This window comes from Catharus ustulatus, chromosome 23 (genome assembly GCF_009819885.2).
Source record: "Catharus ustulatus isolate bCatUst1 chromosome 23, bCatUst1.pri.v2, whole genome shotgun sequence".
In the NCBI taxonomy this organism is placed as follows: domain Eukaryota; kingdom Metazoa; phylum Chordata; class Aves; order Passeriformes; family Turdidae; genus Catharus; species Catharus ustulatus.
The window spans coordinates 8,747,066-8,762,208 of record NC_046243.1 but is presented as its reverse complement, the minus strand read 5'-3'; the positions used below and the strand labels follow the sequence as shown (position 1 = coordinate 8,762,208).

The 15,143-nt window shown below is 46.2% G+C and overlaps 1 long non-coding RNA gene across 1 annotated transcript; it reads left to right on the top strand.

Annotated features, from left to right (window-relative positions):
- Nucleotides 1–366: 366 nt before the first annotated feature.
- Nucleotides 367–3,727, top strand: LOC117006542. The gene is made up of 3 exons (XR_004420001.1): nucleotides 367–1,183; nucleotides 1,923–2,103; nucleotides 3,461–3,727. It is a non-coding gene; the product is annotated as an uncharacterized LOC117006542 (long non-coding RNA).
- The last annotated feature ends 11,416 nt before the right edge of the window (nucleotides 3,728–15,143 follow it).

Sequence of the window (15,143 nt, the reverse complement as noted above, 5' to 3'; positions counted from 1 at the left end):
GGCTTTTTGGACCCAAATTTCCCATCTGGGTGACAAAATTTCTATTTTCACTCCCAAATCCTCCCTTCCAGGACCCAACTTTCTCCTTTTTAGCCCCAAATTTCCCATTTTAGATCAGAATTCCCTTCTTTAGCTCCTAGATTGCACCCCAGGAGATCCACTGATTATAAAATTGAAGCTGGGGGAAAAAGGGAAAGAGGTGGAATTTCTGGTTGACACAGGGGCAACATATTGAGCTTTAAATAAGACTTTGACACCTGTGGGAGAGGATTATGCTACAGTAATAGGAGCAACTCGCCAACCTGAAAAAGCATATTTTTGTAAACCATTAAAATATAGGCTTGGAAAGCAATGGGGTATTCCTTAGTTTCTATATCTGCCCAGGTCCCCAAAACATCTTTTGGGGAGAGATCAATTACAAGTAACTATTAAATTTAAAAATGGGGAGGTTATTCTGGAGGTAAATGATGAACAGTACATAGAGGCATTACGTCTAATGTTAACAGCCGTTCAAATAGAGGGAGAAATTAGTGAAGAAATAATGAATCAAGTGTTCCCTGGAGTGTGGGCTTCTAATGTACCAGGGAAGGCAAAAAATGCACCTCCTATAGTAATTAAATTAAAGGAAGGAAAATAACCAGTTAGAATTAAACAGTACCCCTTGAAAAGGGAGGACAGGGAAGGAATTAGCCCGATAGTTGAAAACTTTTTACAATTAGGGTTGTTAAAAGAATGTCAATCTGAGTTTAATACTCCCATCTTACCAGTCCGAAAACCTGATGGGTCATATAGGATAGTACAGGATCTAAGGGCTGTTAACAAAATAACTGAAGATCTGTATCCTGTGGTAGCAAATCCATACACTTTGCTAACATGCCTAACATCAGAGCTAACTTGGTTTACTGTTCTAGACTTGAAAGATGCCTTCTTTTGCCTCCCTCTCCATGAGGACAGCCAGGAAATCTTTGCATTTGAATGGGAAAACCCTAAAAGTGGATGCAAATCCCAGCTCACATGGATGGTGTTGCCTCAGGGATTTAAAAACTCTCTTACCCTGTTTGGGGAACAACTTGCCAAAGACCTGGAATCCTGGGAGGCTCCCCCAGAAGAAGGAAAGCTACTGCAGTACGTGGATGATATCCTCATAGCCACCCAGATGAAAGAGGCATGTGCAGCCTGGACGGTAAGCGTCCTAAACTTTTTAGGACTTCAGGGATACAGGGTATCAAAGAAAAAGGCCCAGGTAGTGAAGCAAAAGGTAATCTATCTGGGTTATGAAATTAGTGCAGGACAGCAGACTCTAGGGTGAGATCACAAGGAAGCGATATGCCAAGTCCCGAAACCTCAAACAATAAAGGAACTGCGAACATTCTTAGGAATGACAGGAAATGGTGTAGGCTGTGGATACACAGCTACGGGTTACTTGTAAAACCTCTGTATGCACTCATTATGAATGGGAACAGAGAATTCCAGTAGACAAAAGAAGCCACGTGGGCCTTTCACCAGCTGAAAAAGGCTCTAGTGTCAGCTCCGGTTCTCGGACTCCCAGATGTGAGTAAACCATACTTTCTGTTTTCCCATGAGAAACGGGGAATTGCCCTGGGGATACTGGCCCAGGACTTGGGTCCATACCGGAGAGTGGTTGCTTACTTCTCTAAGCAACTGGATGCAACAGCCAAGGGATGGCCAGGATGCCTCAGAGGCATTGCAGCAGTGGTGCTGAATATTCAAGAGGCACGTAAATTCACCTTGGGTCAGAAAATTACTGTGTTAGTGTCTCACATGGTGTCTGCGGTCCTGGGAGTGAAGGGTGGGCACTGGCTCTCCCAACAAAGGTTCCTCAAATACCAAGCCATCATGGTAGAACAAGATGATGTAGAGATAATTGTGACTAATATTATTAACCCCGCTTCTTTTCGTAGTGGAAATCCAGGGGATCCAGTACACCACGACTGCCTGGAGACCATCAAAGCCACCTATTCTAGCCGCCCAGATCTGAAGGACACCCCTTTGGATGACACAGAAACCTGGTTCACTGATGGAAGCAGCTACATCGTCAGTGGAAAGCGACATGCTCTGTATGCAGTTACCACCTGCAAACAGGTAATAGAGTCTGGACCCTTGCCAACAGATACCTCTGCACAAAAGGCTGAAATAATCACTTTAACCCGCGCCCTAGAGATCGCAAAGGGAAAGAAAATAAACATTTATACAGACTCAAGATATGCATTTGGAGTTGTACATGCACATGGAGCCATCTGGAAAGAGAGGGGACTGTTAAACTCACAAGGGAAAAATATCAAACATGCACAGGAAATACTGTGACTACTGGAAGCAGTTCAGCTACCTGAGCAGGTAGCAATTATGCACATTAAGGCACACCAGAAGGTGAGCTCAGAATTGGAGGAAGGAAACGAGCTGGCGGACAGAGAGGCAAAAGAAGTAACAAGAGGTGAGGTGACAATTGAAGGAGCTTTAATTCCAGATGGACAGGTCTCCCTTGAAGGTAAGCCAGTATATACCAAAAAGGATGGAGAACTAATTAAGGATCAAGGAGGAACCTATAACCAAGAGGGATGGGCTGTTACTGCAGAAGGGACAATAGTCATCCCTTCTCATCTGTTATGGTCATTAGTAAGGGAAGAGCACCAGAAAACACACTGGGGAGTAGATCCCCTGTATAATTATCTAATTGAAAAGATTGCTGCCAGAGGTTTATACTCTACTGTAGTTCAGGTAACCCGGCAGTGCGACATTTGCCTCCAAACCAAACCCAAGAATATCCCCAAACCAAAACTTGGTCAAATTGGAAAAGGCCATGGGCCTGGACAACAGTGGCAAATTGACTTTTCAGAACTCCCAAGAAAAGGGGGGGTATCGATATTTGTTGGTGTTAACAGATACCTTTTCAGGGTGGCCAGAGGCTTTCCCCACCAGAACTGCCAAAGCCCGGGAGGTAACCAAGGTATTGTTACAAGAGATAATCCCACGCTTTGGAGTTCCAGCCACAATATCTTCAGATAGAGGACCACACTTTATTTCAAGAATAGTACAACAAATCAGTCGTCACTTGGGCATAGACTGGGAGCTCCATACTCCATATCATCCCCAGTCAAGTGGCCAAGTTGAAAAAATGAATCATTTAATTAAGCAACAAATTGTGAGATTAGGACAAGAAACTAATTTACCCTGGTCTCAGTCTCTCCCACTGGCATTGCTGCAGATCCAAACCAAGCCTAGAGTCAAAGAAAAACCAAGTCCCTTTGAAATGCTTTATGGGAGACCATATGGAGTGCAAAAGGGATTGTCTACCCAAGTGGGGGAAGAGAGGCTGACTGACTATATGATAGTCTTAAGTAAGCAACTCAGAAAAATTGAGAAACATGTGGCTGGAACTCGGGGCAGAGGGCTGGATGGACCAGTGCATGACATACAACCTGGAGATTATGTATATGTTCAGTCTCTTACAGAAAAAACTTTGGAGCCACAGTGGGAAGGACCATTCCAGGTGCTCCTCACCACCTTCACTGCAGTTAAGATTAAGGAACAGAGTGCCTGGATTCACCACTCTCGAGTGAAAAAGGCTCCAGAAGCCCCTTGGAAAGTAACATGGGGTGACAATGAACTGAAATTAAAATTTACTCGAGCAAAATGAATACATTGCGATCGGGAGTATTCAGTAATTTAGCTTGCAGATATTTCATCAATAGAATTGTTTTACAGTAAATTCACGAATACAAGCCGCACTGAGTATAAGCCGCATCTCTGGGTGTTGGCAAATATTTCGTTCTTTGTCCATAAACAGCCGCACCTGAATATAAGCCGCTCTGTCGTTCGCAGCGAGGACCCGCGTGCAACAAAGTTGCCAAATACTAACAGAACCGTGGCATGGTGGGAGGTTTACTGGCTCAACTAAGGCTGTGCAGGCTCGACCCGCTAGGGGCTGCTGACAGGGCAGCCCAGCTCGGTGGTGCCGCTCAGGGCTGGTCGCCGCCTCTGGGTTCGCTCGCCCCAGCCCCGCTCCTGCCGTGGCGCCGGCCAGGCACGGCGAGCGCACCCCTCTCACGCTGCGGCACCGGCCAGGCACGGAGCACCCCCTGCTCCTGCCACGGTGGCGGAGGGCGGGGGCAGAGCCCCCCCCGCCTCCCCGAGCCGCGGCAATGGCGGCGCGGGCCCCCCCTCTCCTCCCCGAGTTGCGGCAATGGCGGCGCGGGCCCCCCCCCTCCTCCCCGAACCATGGCAATGGTGGCGCGGGGCCCCACCTCCTCCCCGAGCCGCGGCAATGGCGGCGTGGGGCCCCCCCATCTCTCCCCCGGGCTGCGGCAGAGGAGGGAAGAAGAGAGCTCTCCTGCCTCTCTCCCCAGCCCCCCGTGCTGCCTGCAGGGAGCCAGGGCAACAGAGTAACCAATTTGTAACAATCACGAAATGCCGGCTTTTACTGGCAGGCGCTTGGCTCGGCGCCCTGGCTGGTACGTCTGGGGTTGTAAATGTCAGAAAATTATTCACATATTAGCCGCCCCCGAGTATTAACCGCACTTCCGGGTTTCCACCAAAATTTTTGACAAATTGCTGCGGCTTGTATTCGTGAAATTACTGTACTTGTTTTGCTTGTAATCATAAGTGTGATCCAAGAAGTGGAAAGTACCTCTAGTCAGAATGAAGCTGAGTGGCCTTGGTCCCAAGCTTTCATTCAGTACACTGGATCCATGGGAAAGCATTCTGATATAAAAGATTTAAACCTATCAACTGTGGTTGTGCATGGAAACCAGGTATATGAAAGGCATGAATGGCAAAAACAAGGGTTGTGGTCCCTTCGAGGGACTATAGGAGAAGTAATCGGAGTAGGATGTCAGATGAGTAATGGGACTAAACATAAGAAAGCAAAACAAATTACTGTTTCAACTTCTCCTACAAACAGCAACCCAGAAGTCTGTAGTCGTCCAAGTAAATTAGATTGTTGGTGTAATTTTACATTAGTACAAACTGTGTATGTAGTTTACCTTTGGTATCACGGTACTATTGGGTTCACATTCAAATTTAAAATAAATGTTACAACTATTACAATAACTGAATCAGCTGTAACCCAAGCCCAAACCACTCTACCTAAAATTGAACCTAAAATTTATGAAGTTGGCCCCTATGTAATAAGGAATACGGGCCAACAACAACTGCTATTTAACCCAGAGTGATCTCTCAAATGTGTTGAATTGCTAATGCAAACTAACATCTCTGAAATTCAGTCAGCCTGCTCCTCTTTCCTAAAAACATCCTTTGAAGGCTGGGCAACGTGGTTACAAAAGTGAGTACACTTTAGGGGCAGAATGCAAAAAAATTTAACTGGAATATTAGGAACAGGATTGGAAGTTTTAAACGGAATAGATTCAGAAATATTAATGAATAAGTTAACCACTGTAACAAGTGATCTGAGAAAGCTAGATCAGCCCCTATGATCCTCTTTATTAGCACTAGGAACGAGCCAGTGGCAGATCTCTAAAGTATTACCAAGGTGGGAAAAAGCTGCAGACCAAGACCATGAGTTAATAATAAAGGCACTTAATATGGCCCAGGACAATGTGTCATTGGCTCTCAGTTGCATACAGGCACAATTATGGATGCAATCAACAGTTGCTTTAGTAATAAGGGAAGGAAGTGAAGGTGCTTTTCCAATTGAAATTCGGAAAATTGTCTGGGACAATGCAAACAATTTAGAAAGAAAACTTCAATCCTGGTGGACTCTGGTAAATTTTACCTATGACCCTACCACTGAAATGGCTACTGCTTCTGTGCTTACTATACGTAATGCCATGATATACACTATCCACCCTATTATTGCATTAGGATTAAATCATGAAAGGGCAGTGCTCTATCCCTCGGAGCACAGAACATGGGCCTGGATGATGAATGGGAAATGGCAAACGGTAAATTTAGAATCTTGTGCTACAAGGGAACAACTAGGGTTTATCTGTGAGAGTAACACAATTGATGCACAAGATATATGTCTGGATACTGAGCAAAGTATTTGCTGCTTTGAGATTCATCCAGATACTAGTCAGGAGACTGTGCTTGTATATATTGGCTTAGGCTGTGTATGTTTAAGAACTGCTTGTGCTTCTGTAGAAATAGATGATAACAATGTAATCTTATCCACTAAGAACCATTCTAACCTTTGTATTTGTAGTTTTGTTAAGATAGTTGGATGTGACTTTTCATATGTGGCACCAGTTACATCCCACCAGTTGATAAGATCTAATTACACCAATCTATCATAGATTATCACCTACACCCATTGGAATGAATCTTACATTAGTAAGGCAGCTAATGAAACACCAAGACCTGACAGAAATCCTGAAAGAGATTCAGGAAAATGGGCAAAAGACTGGTTACTGTCTACCATGATATAAAAGAGAGAACCAAACTGTTACAAAGAGTAAAACAGGATGCAACTCATCACTGGTGGGATGCACTCTTTGGATGGTCACCAACTGCAACTGGGATTCTGAACACGCCTTGCCACCCTATCATTGTCATGCTGATATTAGTAGGTGTAAGTCTGGTACTGTCTATTGGAATACTTGTTTGGAACTGGAGGATGTTAAAGCGGATAGTGGCACTGACCTCCCTAGTGACAGTATATGGTAATGTAATGAGAGATACATACCAAGAGGGGCAAGCCGCGAAGTTAGACTGGAAAAGAGACAAGTATCAATATTAAGTAAAAGAATTTACTAATTTTCCAGAAAAGGGGGGACTGAAATAGAGAAATTGAGAATTAAGAATCAAATATTAAGAAAGATTTTGATTGAAAAGGGGACTGACAAAACTATAGTGCCAGCTATAATTTATGGTGCTTGCAAAACAGGAAGATCAGCCAAGCTGCAGGATGAAGTTGGCAGATTAAAATAGAAGAACAAAGACCCACAGGATGAGGGGGTCCCTGGGAAGAGAAAACTTATACCAAAGTCCAGAAAATGACCAAAGGACTAAAAAGAGAGCATGCGCAAGGATGCAAAGTGAAAAGTTCAAACTGAGAGGAAGACTATTTACTTCATCTGAAGACCCCCAAAGACCACCAGAGCAACCCAAAAAGGAATAATACGCAGTCGCAAAGAGGCATGAAACTAATTTCCATATGAAGCGGGGATAGGCAATGAATATGTATCAGGCAAATTGTATATTCCTAGTTTGTAGAGAATAAAAGGCAAGGCGCAGGTCGCCAAAGGTGTGCATGCTTTGGGAGGAGTTATCCCCCATGCACCCAGCGCTGAAAAAATACATACCTACTCTTATAACTTATTTCTGTGAGTTATAGAGTGCTTTTCCGCGCATCACAGTCACTCCCAGTCTTCCCTATTGTGATGTAATTTGCCCCAGTGCAGTCCCAGTTGCACCCAGTTTGTCCCATGGTCACCAAAACTGCGAGAAAACCAAAACCCTCCAACAATTTTAAATTTAGAGGCGTTACTTTATTATCTGGCCAGGATGTTGTGGCCGGGTTGTTCCACAGAAATCATCTCATCCACACATAACCCGTGTGTGCAGAAAGAATCATTCCATTACACACTGTTTTTAGGAGATTTTTCAGTTCTTTTATACAGTCAATGACTAAGATGCTTCATTTCTCCCAGCATCCTGTCCTTCAACTACTCTTCCCTATCTCCCCACCCCAGAAGAACCTCTTGTTCTCTGGTATGAATTCAGCATATAGAAATGTACTAACATTTCAGTGACTGCATCCATGCCAGAGATTCCATCTGAAGCACTTACTGTGAATTTAACCCATAATCTTGGTTAAAAACAAACTGAGTGTAGACAACCCTGTCACTGGAATGAAATTCAAACTATTCTGTGTTCACTCATCTTGTCCCAGGCCTTCTCTATTCGGTTTTGCCTTTTTAGCTTGTATGCAACACACTGCCTGCACTGGATATTCCCAGATAATGGGTTCAGTCTGTGACCAAAACAGAAGCTTGATGTTTTGGAAATCCAGTCACAAGCCAAACTCTGTTACAATTCCCTGGAGTTGGGTATCTAATGGAGGCAAAGCTTTAAGGTGCCAGTCTCCTCCTACCCTGTTCCAGTACCTGTAACAATTCCAGCTGCTGTGGCCCCTGGGCACAGCCCCACCTTCCCAATGCCCTGCTCACAGCTGTGCTCTGGGCCTTCCCAGCTGTGCCCACTCCCTGTTTAGCACCTTCACCCCAAGTGTGGAGCCTGTGGGCTGGCAGAGCAGGTGTGCCAGCACCCATCCCAGCCCTGCTGTGGGAATGCTGCTGCAGGAGAGGACATCTGTGCCCCTTTCTGTGCACAGGGGAATTGACACTTACAGAACATGGAAATCTTCTGGTCTGTAATTCCATTGCTAAGGTAGTATTTCCCAAGGGGGCAGAAATGCCTCTGGGATGTTTCTTTGTATGCAGTTTCTCCTACATCTGCCCACCTTGTACTCAGCACTTTGAGGCCAGAATTCATTGTCAGCATGCAGTAAGGATTTTTAAAGCCACCAAAGCCCTTCCTAAGGAAGCTCATTTTTCATTTTCACCTCAAGCCCAGAGTGATAGATTGGGAGGCAGGAGCAAGTGAACCCAGAGTGATGAATCTGGAGCCCAGCATGATCAAATGCAGAGTAATAGATCGGAGAGGCAAGAACTATCAAGCGTAAAGTGATGGATCAGGAGTCAGGAGAAATTGAGCCCACAGTGATGGATCAGAAAGCAGGAGCAATCAAGCACAAAGCGATGGATCAGGAGGAAGGGGCAATCAAGGGCTGACTGATGGATCGGGAGGCAGGAGCAATCCAGCCCAGAGTGATGGATCTGGAGGAAGAAGCAATTGGGTGCACAGGGATGGATCAGGAGGCAGGGGCAATCAAGTGGAGATAAATGGATAGAGGGATGGAGGGGCAATTGAGTCCAGCATGGTGAATCAGGAGATTGGCGTAATCGAGCACAGAGGGATGGATCGTGAGGCAGGAGCAGCCAAGTCCAGAGTGATGGGTCCAGAGGCAAGAGTAATTGAGCCCAGAGTGATGGATTGGTAGGGTAGAGCAATTGAACGGAAAGTGATGGATCAAGAGATGTCACTATCACACTAGGGAAGGCAAATAACAGCAATATGCTTCTTCTTGGGCAAAGAAACACTTTATTGAAAGTTTGACCTATATTTATAGGATGGTTCATGGAGCTCAGACAGGACAGTAGGTTATTGAACAATATGAAAAAGCATTCTGTGTCACGTATGGCACATACTGTCCCATGGTCGACACCAGGTGCTAATGTATGTTATTAATTCCATTCTATTACCGATAGAACTATCTTCCTGGGAACAAACAGCAGCCCGGAGTTGTGAATCTTTACAGCCTGGGAAAGATTCTGAGCTAGTTAAGAAAATCTTGGGAAAAATCCTGGCTGGAATTTTCTCAGGCCACTAGCAGTGTCCACAGGGAGGCAGGAGCAATCAAGCACAGAGTGTTGACTGGGGACACATGAGCAGTTGAACTCAGAGTGTTGGTTCAGTAAGCAGGTGCAATCAAATGCAGAGTGATGGATTGGGAGGGAGGAGCAATCGAGCACAGAGCAGTGGATCAGAAGGCAGGAGCAATCAAGTGCAGATAAATGGATCAGGATGGAGGGGCAATCGAGCCCAGCATGGTGAATGGGGAGGCAGGAGTAATCAAGCACTGAGGGATGGATCAGGAGGCAGGAGAAATCAAGCATAGTGTGATGGATCCAGAGGCAGGAACAACTGAGCCCAGAGTGAGGGATTGAGAGGCAGGAGCAATCGAGTGCAGATTGATGGATTGGAAGGGAAAAGAAAGCCAAAATCCAGCATTTTACCAGTTCTGGCACCAGCACTGCCCGTATCTGGTAATTTGTGGGTGTCAAGACTCCAGGTCCAGCAGATTGCCAGTGCGCAAGTCTAGCATTTGCCAGCATCGATGCTGCCCAGATCTGTCAGTTTCCTGCTGCTGGGGCATTTCGGGGTCTGGCTGAGCAGGAAAGGTGACCCTGTGCCAGGAGCTTTTCTTGGCTGGAGCAAAGCCTCAGCACACAAAGACCTTGCTGGCACTGTGCCCTGGGCACAGTGAGCTCCACTGTGCCTGTGGAGCTCAGCCTAAATTTCTTCTCTCCAACGGCTTTAGGACACAGAACATAGAGAAGCCAGAGCCGACTCTCAGCTTTCTGGAGTCCTCCATAAGAATCCTGGGTGTGAAGCACCCTGGGAACAGGGTTTACATGCCAGGGGCTGGCAATTCAGAGCCCTTTTCTGCCCCATTGGCTGAGGGTGTTGCAGTTGCCATTTCCAAGGGCCCTCCATGTCTAAAGGGGCCTTTTTCGTTCCGCTGACGGCAGTCCTAACTGAGAGCCTGTCTTAAACATGCTTTTCCTGCAAATGTACTCAAGCAGTTCTCTTTTATTGCAATCTCAGGTCCTGTGTGCATGTGGCTGTACTGAGTGAAGGATGTGACTGGTCTATTGGTGGTTTAGTTTTTTTTCTGTTTGGTTTTGGTTTTTGTTGTTGTTGTTGCACTTCGTTTGTTTGCTTGGATTGATTTTGTTTTTGGGAATTTTTTTGTTTGATTTTTGTTTTCCTTTTTTATCCAACTTCTCCTGACAGCTCTGGGCAGGGGCTCTGTAACTGTGTCTGACACTTGTCTGTGGCACAGTGAAGGTGGCCAAGGGGACCTTGCCCGAGCTGTCTGCGGAGGAATCCACATCAGCCCAGGCTGGGGGTGCTCATTGGCTGGTTCCTCCTGCAAAAGTCCATCTCTAGGATTCACTGGGTGTGAGGCATCTATAAAAACCTCCAGACCACTAAATTCTCCCAGGACAGAAAAAAACTCTACCAGGTGTTCCTCACTCTGGTCTCTTCACCTTGGGATTCTGAGGTTCCCCCCGTCAGGGTTGCTGGGTGTCCCACGTATACTGAGGGTCCCCCAATATGGAATTCATGGTTTTCCCCATTGAGGCTTTCATCTTTCAATATCCAATTTCATTTATCAGCAAACCTACAGTTTATTTGTAAAGGCAAATATCTTTTCCCATTCATCAATCAGTAGAATCCTTCCCATTGTTTCTTTTATCTCTCAGTACTAGTCTTATCTACCAGCAGACCCACAGCTTGTTTGTAAAGACAAATCCATCATTCCTCTCAAGAGTCCTGGTGGTCCCAGGACTCCCCCTCCAGGCCGTCAAGGCTCCTCCTGCTCTGCTATTGCCCTTCATTGATCTCCCTATTTCAGAGGTCCTGGGGTTCCCCCCACTCACAGCCTTCCTCGGGGGTCCTCAAAACTGGTGTTCCTCTTCCCTGCCAACCCTGCACAGCCTCCATGTGGCCCCAGGCAGAGCTTGGAAGGCCCAACCCAGGAAACCCAACCCCCACTATAAGGGAGACCCGCATCCCCCTGCTCCCCACCATTGGCTCTGGGAGCAGCCATCACCAGGTCCCACCAAAAACACTTCCTGGGGGAAGCCCAGTGTCCCCCACAAGGTGCATTTACAGCTTGGGTTTGGAGTCCTGCCAGATCCAAACATCATGCTACCCTCCCCTTAGAGAAAAAAGAAACAGGGACTCCCAAATATATAATATATTTTGTGTGAGCTCTAAATATTTATCCCCCCTTCAGAAAAAGCCACCCAGGATATTTAGGGTGAGCTCCCACTCCGTGTTCATTTATGGGATTCAGGTGGGGGTGATGCTCCTGGGGCCGAGAGGCTGAAGATACAGAGGATGGTATATGTATGTGGTGGCCCACGTTCCTGATTCTCTTCCTACTCCTCCTCCTTCTTCTGCTCTATCCCTCCTCTTCCTCCTGCCTTTCTTCCATCCCTCCAGCTGCAGGCAAGGAGATTTCAGGTGAGGAGGATCTAGAAGGGATGCGATGGGAAAAGGCTGGGTCACCCTGAACCCAAGCTGGGAGAGAGTTGATCTTTGGGGGAAATGATGGGAAAGAGATGGGAGTAGGGGGATAAGGGAAGGTGGAGGAGCATGAAAGGGGTTCACAATCAGGGCCCCCAGTTAATCCCAGGCCTCCATTCTCCCAGTTCTCTCCCCACCCCTGGCACTGTGAGAGCCAGGCAGTACCCCAGTGCCAGCTCAGGGGGTGCTCCAGGCTGATGTGCTCCACCTGGCAGGTGTAAGTGATCCTGCACCAGGGGGCATTTCCAGCAGCACCAGGAGCTGGTGGGTCCAGTCGCTGCTGGGGACCATGTCAGTGACCACCACCTGCCCCTAGAGCTCCTGCCTACCCTGGAACCACCTTAGCTGCACCTACATAGGGGAGAAATCCAGTATGAAGCAGAACATGCAGCTGGGGCTAGGCTGCGAGCTCGATGGCACCAGTGAAATGGACATGTTGGGGGGCACTAGGAGAAAGCAAGGAAACACCAGGATGAGCTGAGCAACAGTGGGAGAGATGAGGGAGGATCGGGAAGCGTTGAGAGGGACTGGGAGTGGCCTGGAGTGGGCTGGGAGAGAGGGGAGATGTCTGGCAGTGGGAGGCTGGGCAGGACTGGGAGGCTGAGTACAGCTCAGGGCATTGGTTCTGGGGGTCTACCTGGCAGCTGAGGGAGAAAATATAAGAAAAGGCCCAGGAGTTAAGATAAGGACAGGAGGCATCCATCCCCGATCATCATCATGGGCAAAACATACCCTGGAGACAGGAACTGAATTTATTATCAACCAAATCAGAGCAGAATAATGAGAAGGAAAAAAAGACTTAAAACCACCTTCCCCCAGCCCTCCCTCCTTCTGGAGCTCTCCCTCCTTCCTCCAGATTGAAAAAAAAAAAAAAAAAAAAAAAAAAATTTAAATAAGAATAAAAACAAAATTGAATATATTAAAAAATAACATCAAATAAAATAACTAAGAAAAACAAAAAAACAGCAGAGTTTATTCTGGTGGTTTGTGGGTTTTCTTGTCCAGTCTCCAAGCTGGGTCTGAGCCAGAAAATACTGGGCTGGGAGACATATTGCTGCTGAGGGGCTGAATATTTCTGAAATTGAAGTTTCAAGTAATACCTTTAGTTTATGGAAGTCACAGTGTCACTGAAGCTGCCAGAAAAAAAAACAAAGAAACAAAAAAAACCCTCCTCCAAAAACATTTTTAATGTTAGAGAATCAAGGCATTCCTTTATTCTGGACCGGATATTGTTCTGGCCAGGATGTGCATGTGCAACAGAAATAATTTCATCCACACATTGCCCAGGTGTGTAGAGAAAATCATTCCATGACACATGAATTTTACTAGATTTTCCCTAAACTTTATACAGTCAAGCCTCATATAATTTCATTGGTTCAATGTTCATTGGTCCCAAGTTATGCAGTTTTTAATATGTGATTTCCTACTGGTCACGGATTTCTTTGCCATCGATGCTAATTTGGTGCTCATTCCTTGGTTTTCTCATCAGTCTTTTCCAGACCAGGTGTCTCCAATCAGGGGTGATGTTTGGAGTTGACAATAGTGAATAGTTGTTAATGGTCATTATCTTTTGTGTAACTTCTGTGCTACTCCCAGCCTGTTTTGGTTTTGTCAGCTTCTTTTTGCTGTTTTGTAACGTGTGCTTGGCAGCCGGGCCTGGGGCATCCTCATCCAGGCTCTTGGCTTCCGTAGCCTTCTACCACTGCAGTTATCCTCACATGAAAACTGTTAAGTCACAGACTGTACAATGAGATGCAAATCCTGAAACAGAAATAAATTCCAGCTATGGAAAATCTCACTACCACATTTAGAAACACTTCAGCAAACACCTTGGAAAAAGCAAAGGTGATGTGTAATTACCTGGGGCCCCAGGAAACTGAACTGAAGGTGGAGAACAAACAGACAGTGAACAGCTTCCACTGCTTCTTCAGCCACTACTGCAAGTGCAGTTTCCCTGGAATTTCATGTCCAATGCATCTCTTCCAAGCTCAAGATGTGAATAAATAGGTACTCCAGGATTTATTGCCTTTGTACTTTGGGCACCATAGACTGGAACCCAAGGTCAAATCTAAAATTAATCCTTCCTGCTTTCTCCCACTGCTGCTCTCTTCTTTTGATTGTTCCTGACTTTTCCAGTGCTATGCTTGCAATGATCCTTTGAGCACTCTAAGTACACATCCAATTCAGGGAACATCAGGTTAGCTCTGGGCTGAGAAACAAACGACAAGAAGTATTTAAAAATCATCCCTTTTCTTGAGAATGTCCAGATCTGAGAGTAAGCCCTTCCAACTACCCTCTTTGCCTTTTCCCAATCTCAGTAACTCTAGAAATGTACATCTAAACCCAAGTTAGACATATTGGAGTGTGTTCTGCATACCAGACACTAGGAGTCTAAATATTCTCTGGATTGCAATTCACAACCTCAGTGTACCCCACATGGTAAAGCCTCCTTTGAGAGAGGAAAACACATGACAGCAAGGGCTGTCCTAGGGCTGCCCCGATGCCGCCGGTCTCACCCCGCGCCAGTGCTGCCCCGGCCGCCGGGCTCACCCCGGCCCGGCACTGCTCTGATGCCGCTGCCGGGCAGGCTCTGCTCGGCTTGGGGCTGTTGCGGGCTTGCACTTCCAGGTTGGAAAATTTCCGACCTCTGTCCATATATAGGGCGCACCAGACTATAAGGCGCACTTCCGGATTCGGACCAAAATTTTTGTCAAAAGGGTGCGCCTTATAGTCGTGAAATTAATGTACATAAATCCTACGTGAGAAGAACACAAAGCTTCCCACATGCATTTTATTGTATTTCCAGCACACATTTCAAGACAGTTCACATCAGAATGTTCCTGTTGGAACAGACACATCAGGAGACTCACCTGACAATACACACTATAGACTTCCCATTCCCATCACTCCATCTGCAGCATCCTCATTTCTCACAGACACTCAATTGACTCCCATTACGAAATGGATCGCTGTTTCCAGAAGAAATCCCCAGGGTGATTGTTTTACTTCCTGCAAACAGCAAGAATGATTGAGGACAGCTGTTGCCATAGGGGAAAAAAAAAAAAAAATTGTTGTGGTCAGACATCTTTAGCTGTAATGGCTTTAGTTTCTACCTGCCATCCCTAAGCAGCTATACCTTGGTATTGCCCATCTTCTTCAAAATGCCTCCATGGTGTTCAACTCCACCTCTTTGGATCTGCCACCCCCCTGCTCCGACAGGAAGTGCT